Genomic DNA, 12,339 nt, shown 5'->3' with positions numbered 1-12,339 from the left:
CCTTTCCTGCATCCAAACTCCCTTCCAGAATCTGCATCCTCTCCTGCACTCCAATCCTCTGCCCCAACTCAAAGCCTGCACCCAAACTCTCATGGAGAGCCTGCACCCCTTCCAGACCCAAATTCCCTCCCAGAGCCTTAGGAAGGCTGGGAGGAGGTAGTTTGGGTGGGAGCAGAGTGGAGGTTCTTGATGTACTAGGCATCACCAACATTTCTGCAAACCTGCCACCCTATGAGTGGATTGCACAGGGTATGGAGAAGGACTATACCAAGGACACACAGCAGTACCACAAAGAAATCGAAGAACTGCAGCAAGCTTACCAAAGGTAAGGAAGGTGAAGAGTTGCTCTTTTGCAGCACCACAGACACACCACTTCTACAAAGAGGTGGATGAGATTCTTGGATGAGGAAGAGGAGGAGGAGGAGAAGAATGGGAAATGACTGCCTAGAAAGAAGTACTGCAGAAAAAGATTTAGGGATTATAGTGGATCACAAATTAAATATTAGTCAACAATGTAGTACTGTTACAAAAGAAATGAACATCATCCTGGGATATGTTAGCAGGAGCATTGTAAGCAAAGCACAAATGCTACATCTACATTGCACTCTCTTGTGCAAGAACATATGCAAATGAAGTGTGGTGATGAATATTGCCATGCCTCATTTGCATACTTATTGAGCCGCCATTTTGCACAAGGGGCTTTTTGTGCAAAAAGGAACAGTCTACACTGCTCCTTCTTGAGCAAGCACCCCCTCTTGCGCAAGAGCCGTTCTGGCAAATGAGGCATGGCAATATTTATTGCCATGCCTTATTTGCATGTGTTCTTGCACGAGAGAGCACAATGTAGATGTAGCCATAAAGTAATTCTTCTGCTCGGCACTGCCAAAGACCTCATCTGGCCACAGAGGATGCCTAAGCTCTAGTTGAGTGGGCTCTGATGATTGTCAGTGTTGGGACTCCTGCCAGCTCACAGCAGATCTTGATGCATGAGATAATCTGTTGGAAACCCTCTGTGAGGAAACTGGAAGGCCCTTCGTCCTATCTGCTGTAGCAATGAAGAGCTTAGTTGATTTATGGAAAAACTTGGTACATTCCAAGTAAAAAGCCATGGCTTTCTGGACATCCAGCATATGAAGATACCTCTCCTCCCTGGTTTTGTGTAGTTGGAGACAGAACACTGGTTCATATGGAAAGTAGACACTACTTTCAACAGGAAAGCTGAGTGGGACCGTAGCTGAACCTTATCTGTATAGAAGATCATATAAGGTGGTTCTAAGGTCAAGGTTTTAATCTCCAAGAGTCATCTCACTGACGTCACCACCAGGAAAGTGACCTTCTCTGACAGGTAGGAAAGGAAGAAGGAGCCTAGTGGCTGAAATGGCAGGTCAGTGAGCATACTGAAAATCAAGTTAAGATCCCACTGTGGAATGGGAGTCTGCACCTGCAGGAAAAATCTCTGAAGGCCTCTCGAGAATCTGACCATCATGTCATGATAAACACCATCTGGAAGAGTATGTCAGAATCCTGGTTTCTGAGATGCAGTAGGTAATCTAAGATGGTCTGCACCAAGGAGTGCAAGGGAGAGATGCTCAGATGCCCAGTTGGAAAACCTAGCCCACTTGGCGAGATAAGTGAGTCTGATTGATGGCTTCCTATTTCTCTGGAGGACTTGCTGGACTTCCTCTGAGCAGGTACACTCCTCCAGGTTCAGCCATGGACCTTCTACACTAAGAGGTATAGAGACATATGGCTGGAGTACAGGAGCTGACTGTGGTCTTGCAACAGGAGTTCTGGTCGATTGGGAACGGGCCAGAGAAGGACCACCTTCATGTTCATGAGCATGCTGACCCAGTGCCAGTGAGGCCATGCTGGAGAGATTATGATAAACTGTGCTTTGTTCCTCTTTACCAGGACCCTGTTGATGAGAGGGATCAGAGGGAATGTGTACATCAGGCCCTGTGAACATGATAGGAGTCATGATATCAGAGAGGGAGTCCTTGCTGGCAGCAAAATCGATGGCACTTTCTGTTTTGCCTGGTGGTGAACAGATCTACTTGGGGAGTTTCCCACATCTGGAAGATCATGCAGGCGGCTTTTGGGTAGAGTGGGCATTCATGGTGAGAGACGTACCTGCTGAGATTATCCACTAAGACATTCTGACATCAGGGAGGTGACAACCTTCCAGAAGGACATCATAGCTGATGTACAAGTTCCAGAGATGGAATGTCTCTTGGCTGAGAGCCAACAAGTATGAGGCAAGAAGACCTGTAGGCCAGTCAGACCACTTTGAATTTTCTGGTGTTTATATGTAATATTATCTCTTCTGGGGACCACTTCTCTTAAGAATATAAGCATGGTTATACTGGGTCAGACCAAAGGTCCATCTAGCTCAGTATCCTGTCTTCCAACTATGCCAGGTGCCCCAGAAAGAATAAACAGAACAGATAATAATCAAGTGATCTATACTCTGTTGCCTATTGCCAGCTTCTGACAAACAGGCTAGGGACACCATCCCTATCCATCCTAACCATTGATGAACTTTTGTAGCTCCATGAACTTTTTAACTCTTTTTTGAACCTTGTTATAGTCTTGGCCATGACAACAACCTCTGGCAAGGAGTTCCACAGAGTGTGTGCATTGTGCAAAGATCTATTTTTTTAATTTGTTTTAAACCTGCTACCCATTTATTTCATTTAGTGACCTGTGGAAGAAAACAAGCCTTCACTCTGCGTTTGTAAGCAACAAGTAGCCAGAGGCAGTTTTATTACGAGCTGAAGCAAGAGAAAAACTGATTCGAACGGGCGAGGGGGCGGAGCCCCCCACCAGGCAGATCTTCCAATACAAGCAATTATGAAGCAGTTTATATACTGTCCATTACATATAATAACAATAAACAATTAGTCTCCTTCCCATTACAAACACCAATGGCTAACAGTTATTTTAGTTCCACCCAGATGCTCCTTATCTCAAGGTCCCTGCCAGAGTCAGCATTCTATCCTTATCTCCATATGGAGGTGAGAGGCGAAGGCAGCGTCTTATTACAGTTCTTGTGTTGTCAAGAGTCAGAATTAGCCTGACTCTTGCTAACAAGACTAAGATGGCTGCATACAAATCCCTTGCTTCCACACTCCCCCCTTTTGTGCTTTTAGCACAAGTAACTTTCTAAACCTCTATTTTCATTAGGCATTGTATTTCTATTTCCAAATCAAGGGGATCTTCCCTACAAATTTTGGACGGTTATAACAGCAATACATAATTAGTATAAACATAAAAGCTATTTCTTTTATGACACCAACAATACAATAATCCTAAAATAACCAAAAGCAATAAAAGCATTAACATCCCAATATAATTCTATGATGGAGCTGTAATCATAGTAACATAACACAACATATCATAATTAGTACATGAGAGATATCCTATAGGCTAAATAAAAAGCATGCTTCTCAATCTGATATGTATTTTTGGGGCACATAAATTTGACCTTGTAATACAGAAATTTTCTGAACCTCTGATAAGACTGAAAGCAAATTTTGGAATTGGTCAGCTACTAAGGTAATCCAATTAAAGGGTATTTGGAACCTAAGGGTTAATTGCATTTAAAAGCCAATTAGGGAGGGCAGTACATGCTGATGGTACCTGTCCGTAAGCACAGAGCCTAGACCCTGAAAGAAACCCAAACCACTCCTACAAGTTTCTCCTTGCCAATATACAATACTTCACTTCTTCCACCAAGGCCAGTTCTTAATGTCCTTTTGTAGTCAGAAATCTTTGGGCTTTGGTGGTGTCAGCAGAACGGACATTCCTTTTTTTTTTTCCTGAAACAGATGTGGTTCAGCATCATGCAAGGGAGAGGTTACTAGCATGTCACCCTGTAATATTTCGGTTCTTCTGGCATCGAATGCATGGTAATGCTGTCAGTGGACAAGGGAGAGGTTACTAGCACTTCACCTTGTACTCATCTCTTATTGTCCTGCAGGAGGAAAAGCAGGACCAGAAGAAGAGAGAGGCTTATCAGCAGTCGGGGTTGAGTCATCTCGAGGTGAAGGGGTCTTTTTTTCAGTGAGAGCATGGGTCCAGATAGTCAGTTCTTGGAACTTCACAGAGGTATTGGTGGTTAGCAGAACTTGGTAAGGGTCTTTCCTGCAGAAGGCTAGAAAGGTCTTTCGCTGATGGACCTTTATGTAGACCCCATCTCCTGGTTCTAACGGATGTCAAGGTTGCTCAGGGTCCTTGGGTAACGCTTCCTTTACCTGGGAATAAAGAGACCTAACATATTTCATTAATACTTGACAGTAAAGAAGATAGTGTGAAAACTTCAGCCCAGCTTATTATGGCACCAGTCACTTTGATAAGGCCCTGTTGGAATGTGGTTGCCAGAGAAACCAGGGTCAAGTTAGTTGCAAGGCTGCATGAAGGGATCTGTGTATATCTTGGACCTCAAATTTAGGATTTATGTTGAAAGTTCTCAGCAAGATACCATGGACTGCCTCAGTTTACCCCTACAATTCCTTCCTCTTGACTTTAGGGTTCTTTAACCCACCGGGTTAAATACAGCAGTTTCAGGGTTTTTATTTACTTTGGAAGCACTGGTATAGCACCAGCACTATTATAAATGTTATAATCAAAACTCCTCACATAATTTAGCAGAACACTACCCAAATTCATCCCCAAAGTATTCCATCACCAATAAAGGTGCTGCCCATGATTATAGATTTGACCTCTACTACCTGGTTGAGTGCCGCAGAGTAAGGTGTTTTGGCATGGTCCATGGTTCTCCTATCTGTGTGTACCTCAGATGGCCAACCCTGATATGCCTTTGGGCGTCAGCCACCAACTCCTCAATCTCTGCCTGCAGGGCCAGCAGACCCTTCTCTAAGTATTTGCTTCCTCCATGCCACTCAGGATCCCATGTTAGGTTACCCGTCATTGCCGAAGTGCGGTAGAGCCGCGTCCCATCAACAGACAGTTGAATGGAGTGGTCTGTCTGTGTAGTCAAACACCAGTAGGTACCGTTTATTTGGACCAGCTCGGTTGGTGTGCATTTGTTTCTAGACAGATTCGTCATGATGGTATATGGGCAGGTACATAAGATTTCCTTATCAAAGTGGGGTACAGGGAGGCTCCCACACCTTCAGAATAAGCGATGCCCTTGACTCTGTCTCTATGTCCCTGCTTTGGTACAGGCAGGGAGGTTACCATTCTGGCTCACTGTGAGTGAGGAATCCCCAGAGGGGCCAAAAAGCTAAAGGTTATACTATGGCCTGTCCAGGTGGGCCTTTGGGCCCTCATGGATTCTCTACTTCCTCACTCCCATGGGTAGGTATGGGAGAGATGGGGACTCACCACCTCCATAAGGGCTGGTGGTCAAAGCTTGCCCTATCCTCCAACATTGCTCTTCTAATACTTTTAATTTAGTTTCATTAATTAGCAATCCAATCAGTCTCTGGTCCAAATATCTCGTTAGGTCTAGTGAAGTTGACACAGAGCTGGACAGATCCTTCAAACTATTCAGGATCAAGTGGTTGGCTTGGCTGGTGTCTAGGCCTCCACGGGCACTAGATATTACTGCATCTACTAGCCTGGATTCTATACAATTTCTGGGCTATGACATAAGTGTTGCTGACAGAGTTTCCAGGCCCAAACCAATCTACGATGGTATCTGCTAAGCCCCATTGTTGCTGAATCAGGCGCTTGCCAATTTGATTAGCCAATCTAGCGCACAGGTGGTCTATCCCCTCTAGGGCAATGTGGACCACTGGTCTGTTATTACCAGCCTTGGTTCTGGGACAGGGGTCTGTTCGGGGCATGATGCACAATCAGGAGGCTCTATTTTGTCCTTGTGGACCTGATTAATAATATCCAAATGAGAGCAAGTCAGTGATGGCTATTGGTTAACAAATAATTGCTATGCCTCAGGGGTTACCTTGTCTGGGCTTTAAGTGGTAAGCCCCAGTGGGAGTCAGTAGGTCCAACTTCAATGGCCTGATGTTAGTGTTTAGTTTCTTTCCCACAATATTCCATACAAATTTTAACACAGAGGACTGTGTATTTTTTTGTCCTTGTAGTGTCCATGTTATTACAATAAGCAAAATAATTATGTGTGAATGAGGGGCGGCCCAAAGCCGTGTATTCCCCATCACTATTAGTGTGTATTTGTTCTATGTATGTGACTTGAAGGCTGGTTACATTGATTGGAGTTACTGTTTCTCCTATGAGACCACAGCATGGTTCCAGAATGTTTAAATTATTAATGGGACCCCATGCAATTTCATAATTCTTGAGGCCTTTTAAGGCATCAGGCTCCAATGAGTAGCAGGTCAAGTGGCTATTATTGCAATGGTGAGGTTACTAGTTTCTCATCGTTGTGGACATCGATGTTGTGGGCATTTTTACTTAAATATTCTGATGTCCCACTTACCCGTGTTGTTTTACTCACAGATTTTTTGTTATTTCTGGCCAAACCATTCTCATGGTTAATGTGCAAGTTGCAAAGCTAAATATTTCTTTAGTCTGGCAATTAAAGCAAAGTGAACCCAGTGGAGGTTGGTACCCCCAGTCCTCCTTTTCATGTGGTGCACTCTTTGCTCCTTTCCTTCAGCTATAGGAGTAGCAGGAGCTGCAGCAGGAATAGCCGTATGGCTATCTTCTTTTTGTTTACCTGTGGAGACATTGTTAACATTCTCCTAGCTTAAACAATTACCAAACTATTATCCTTTCACTACATTTTAGAGTTCCCAATTGATTAAGTTTAGAGTTGCCAATTGATTGGGTCCAATTATTAATTTTGTTTTGTTTAAACTCACTCTTCTGCTTTACTTAAAATATTCTTTCATTAAAATAACAATATTCTACACACAACAACGTTTGCAATACCTATTAATTAAAACACAAAACAACAACAAACAGAACACAAACAGCATTATGTCATGACAGATAGGGAACCAAGGTTGTTGTTTTTTTCAGTTACTTGTCAGCTGGTACCAGCACTTTCTGACGTTCTGAAAGACAAAGAAAACATTTCTACCACAGTCGGGGTGGCACATTATACTTTAGAATACTTGTCTTATATAGATGTTCCTTACTAATTTTTTGAACAGCCTGTTGTTACCCAATGGTATGCTTTTATTTTGCACACCAGCTTCAGAGAGTTTGAGTGGATTACTTCATTGTTCAATTATTAAGTTAAAGGTGGCATGCCTCAATTTCCCTCTTGTACCGCGGATCAGGGTTAACGTGTGAAGCTTCAAATTATTCACGGTGGTAACTGTGAGGCTTTACTGCTATAGAAACTTTTCTTTAGCACAAGGTGTTGGCCAGTTACTGTTCCAGCAAGCAAAAAGCTTTTCTTTTCCTGAAAAGTATCATATTCAACTTTACAGGTTTACTTATTAGCACTATGTTAATAATAATAATATTAGCATTACATTTTCAAATAGGTGCTTATGAATATCTTGTTTGTATTTGGACAATTTACTTCAGGGGACAGTGGATTTTATATTTCTGTGAAATAGGCAGTCTGTATTCACATGCAACTTTGGATCTGAAAGCAAGCCAAAAGTGTTATCAACTAAGCCTGGAAGAGAGACACTGTGACATTCCCAAGCTTGGATTCTTAAAACAATGATTTGTTATCTTAGAGAGCAAATTTAACCTTGAGGGTTGTATGCCCTGAGACAAGTCAATTTGTGCCTTGTCTGTTTGCAATTTTAAATGAGAGGGCATTATCGAAAACAAAAATAAAACACATTCATTTGAACCTTACAAAGCAGATATACAAATTTACAATGCATTCTTTTATGCATTTAACCAATTAAAGTGTCAATAGAATTCCTTATTTCCTCTTTAGTAGATTTAACAAAGTGTCTGTAGCCAAATGTTTGAGTTTGATTGTTTCTTTGCCTACCTTATTGAAAGAAGCTGCAAGAAACAAAGAATCATTTTTTAAAGCAGGTTTCCTCCTCACATATTACAATTGCTTAATCCCTTCTATACTCCCACGGAATCACTTCTCACCTTCGCATACCCTTAATCACTTGCTTTTTCCTTCATATGGTCTTTCTTGATTCCTGCTAAATGGCCTTATTCAAATATTTATTATTGAAGTCACCTAATTGTAAATTTTAAACTTCTTAGTACAGGGTTTTTCATAACAGCCACACTGCAGCAGGGGTGTTCTATGCTGCTGGCTCTGGGGTGGCTCTGTAAGGAGATTTATGCCGCAAATGTGTTTCCTTGTTAGGGCAGATTTAGGTTCCAGTGATTACATCTTCAAATTCAATTTCTACCGGTTGGCTTAGGGTGACTTTTAATTTACCTCCTCCCATACCCTCAAGCCAAATATAATCGTGTGTGAGGGGAAGGTTTTAACTGTTTATTAATATTTTTTCCTTGAGAAAATATTTCCTTGGGGCTTGAGAATCACCTGAAGTTGCTTGGCAGCCCTTTCCTGCTCCTGCGTGCTGCTCTGTATGTGTGTGTTTCCAAACAAAATGCTTAGGGCCAATATGGCTTGATGGTCAGCAGGCATTCCTTCCTTCGGAATTTGGAGGAACACTTCTCACAAGCTGGTAAGTCTATTCCAAAACTTGGTGTTTTGCTTTGGATTGGGCAGATTTGTTACTAGAGCCCATTTTTCCAGAGGGAAGAGCTGATTCCTTTCAGTTATCTTTTATGCCTCCTCTCTATCTGTAATGATGTATAGCAATGGCCCATATGGGGCTGGGCATAGAGAGGAGCAGAGGGGGTGATGTTGTGCCAAATTCCGCCCTAAGCTTAGGAGAGGCAGCACAGTTAGTACGGGTGCGCTAGCTGAGAAATCCTTTCCTCTAACTCCTAGTGCATTCTATTGGCCCAGAGGCGCTACTGCTTGTGAATTACATTTCTCACTGTAGGGAGGACTTTTGCTTTTCTGAGCTTCAATCTCATCATCCTTCAGGGCTTTAATTTCTTTCTCTTTAAGTGTGAGGGTTTTTTAACAATGTTATTACTACTTTCTTGGTGTTTCCACTCTCCTTTTCAGTTCCCCACTTGATTAAATCCTTCTCTGCCAATCTGTTAAATGCTTACAGGTCCTTGGAGCATGATGCACATACATGTAGTATGCAGGAGTGCCTTTTGGTGGTGAGGGGGTATGCTTAGACTGATCCCCACCCAGTTTAGTCACTCAGGGGAGTATCCTGTCTACTCCCTACCCGCTTCTGCAGTTCATCCCTGCCCACTCAGTGGTTCATAGGAAACTAACTCCACACACTCCAAAGAAGGGGTCTGCTGGGTCTAGAGAGTCAGACCTTATCAACAGCTCATAAAATGAGAGTCGTCACTCCCTCACATATTCACTGGGTCTCGAAGTTCGGCTGACCCCCCCCTTGCTTTCAGAACTCCCTCGTGAGAAAGCTCTGGTGCAGCTAGAATCAGCATAAGTCTCAGACCTGGGCAGCGGCATTCATACTCCACTCATTACATTCATACTCATTCATTTCTCATGTCTAGATGCATCTCTCTCTAACCATAACCATATTGGGGGCAACAAACAACAATTTTCGCAGCACCGTGTGAACCTTAGTTCCTTATGTCCGGACTCAATACAACTTTTACCTTATTTGGGGGCAGCAAAAACAAATTCCCCAGCACCGCTATAACTTAACCATATTGGGGGTGGCAACTACAATTTCCCCAGCACCGTGTTCACTAACCTTATTGGGGGCAGAAAAGAAATTTCCCCAGCACCGCTTTGCGTCTGACCTTGTTGCAGATTCAATAAGTTCGGATGGCGTTAGCCCACAAGAGACAGCCGGCTCCACAGTCAGTCCTCCCTTGACCCCCAGTAGAGATTTCAAAAGGTCTCTTACCTCTTGTTTGGTGCCTTGGGGGTTGAAAGGGGAACTGTCCTCAGCCCTCTGCTGTGTCAATCAGGCGTTGCCATCCGAGTCACGGCACCAAATTGTGGAAGAAAACAAGCCTTCACTCTGCGTTTGTAAGCAACAACTAGCCAGAGGCAGTTTTATTACAAGCTACAGCAAGGGAAAAACTGGTTTGAACGGGGGAGGGGGCGGAGCCCCCCACCAGGCAGATCTTCCAATACAAGCAATTATGAAGTAGTTTATATACTGTCCATTACATATAATAACAATAAACAATTAGAATCCTTCCCATTACAAACACCAATGGCTAACGGTTATTTTAGTTCCACCCAGATGCTCCTTATCTCAAGGTCCCTGCCAGAGTCAGCATTCTATCCTTATCTCCAGGGCTTGACAAGCAGTGGCGAGCCCCACTCGTCAGCCGTGCAGTTTGGCACGCTGCGCATTTGCAGACCATGCTGGACACGCGCTGATCGCGCTGCGGTGCCATGCTGGCTTAAAATCTACTCTCCTCAGGCGAGTAGATTGACTAATTTATCGAGCCCTGCTTATCTCCATATGGAGGTGAGAGGCGAAGGCAGCATCTTATTACAGCTCTCACGTTGTCAAGAGTCAGAACTAGTCTGACTCTTGCTCTCTTGCTAACAAGACTAAGATGGCTGCATACAAATCCCTTGCTTTCACAGACCCCTAGTTCTTGTGTTCTGGGTAAGGATGTTAAAGACTAGTCTACTATCCAATAAGCAGAAGAGGGAAGTTGTGTAGACGTAGCCCTAGAGACCGGAGCATATTCACATTCTGGCACAGGAGAAAGCCCTGCCTCTTACCACCACTGCTCTGCCCTCTCCATCCCCCATTGCAACCCATCCTCTGAGGGATGCAGCTTTGGGGATTACCGGGGTGGCCTGGTGTGGGGCAGCAGCAATTGTCAGGCTCCCACACTCCAGGATCTGCTGGGAAGTGAAGCAAGTGTGCATTGAGTGTGCTCCACTTCCCTGCTGCAGGGGGGAGGGGGTAACCACTGCTGTTGCCTTGAAGTAGTAATCCCTGAGGCCACATCCCTTGCCCAATGTCCGTTGGCCCACCGTAGACAGGGGCTGCTGCCACCCCGCTGCTGCCTCTGCATCAAAGGCAGCAGCATGCGGGGTGGTAGGTGGGAGCTGGTATGCGTGGGGAAGATAGGAAGCAGCATGGGTTGGCAGAGGGCTCCCCAGGAATGGGGTTGGGAGTGCAGTGGCTGCTGGTCCCCCTTCTGGGGACTATTGTTGTGTAGCTGCTAAAATTTGATGCAGTTACACAACTATTCAGTTACACACTACCATCACTAATGTATAGCCTATATTAAGGAGATGTTTGTATTTGAGAAGATAACACATTGTCCTTTGGGCCTGTTTTATAAAGGTGTTTAGGCAAGTAATGGTACTTTCAAAAGCATTTAGGTGCTTTTATCCTTTAAAAATCTGGATTGTGATGAATATTTGGAGTCTGCACTCAAGAGCTGTGTCTATACTTGCCAGTTTTTCCGGAAAATCAGCCACTTTTCCGGAAAAACTTGCCAGCTGTCTACACTGGCCGCTTGTAAGTTTGTCAGTGTTCTTGCGGAAATACTATGCTCCTCCTGTTCGGGCAAAAGTCCTTTTGTGCAAAACTTTTGCGCAAAAGGGCCAGTGTAGACAGCTCAGATTTGTTTTCCACAAAAAAGCTCCAAGCGCGAAAATGGCGATCGGGGCTTTTTTTGCGGAAAAGCGCGTCTAGATTGGAACGGATGCTTTTCCGCAAAAAGTGCTTTTGCGGAAAAGCCTCCGTGCCAATCTAGACGCTCTGTTCCCAAAATGCTTTTAACGGAAAACTTTTCTGTTAAAATCATTTCCAGAAAATCATGCCAGTCTAGACGTAGTCAAGTTGTGATATGTGACTAAGCACTAAGGTTCTAGATAGAGAGGTGGTAATCCCCATTGGTGGAGCAAAAGCAACTGAAGAAGTTTTGACACTAGCTGATTCACTCTTAAAGACTCCAGACCAAAGAGTAAATTTGTGTATTAAATTTTTTAAAAAAATCAACAAAAAATTAGAATGAAAACTGCCTCCATACAAACATGAAGTATTCTATTAGAAAGTCTTTGAGATGTGCCTGCTGATGATAGTTGCAACTATTAGGCTACATCTACACTGGCATGAATTTCCGAAAATGCTTTTAACGGAAAAGTTTTCCATTAAAAGCCTTTTCGGAAAAGCACGTCTAGATTGGCAGGATGCTTTTCCGCAAAAGCACTTTTTGCGGAAAAGCGTAGGTGGCCAATCTAGATGCAGTTTTCCACAAAAAAGCCCCGAAAGGGTCTACACTGGCCCTTTCGCGCAAAAGTCTTTTGGAAAAAGACTTTTGCCCGAATGGGAGCAGCATAGTATTTCCGGAAAAGCACTGATGATTTTACAGGAGATCGTCAGTGCTTTTCTGGAAATTCAAGCGGCCAGTATA

Source organism: Pelodiscus sinensis, chromosome 3 (assembly GCF_052426305.1).
Source record: "Pelodiscus sinensis isolate ZL-2025 chromosome 3, ASM5242630v1, whole genome shotgun sequence".
NCBI lineage: Eukaryota > Metazoa > Chordata > Testudines > Trionychidae > Pelodiscus > Pelodiscus sinensis.
This window is presented reverse-complemented; position numbering follows the sequence as displayed.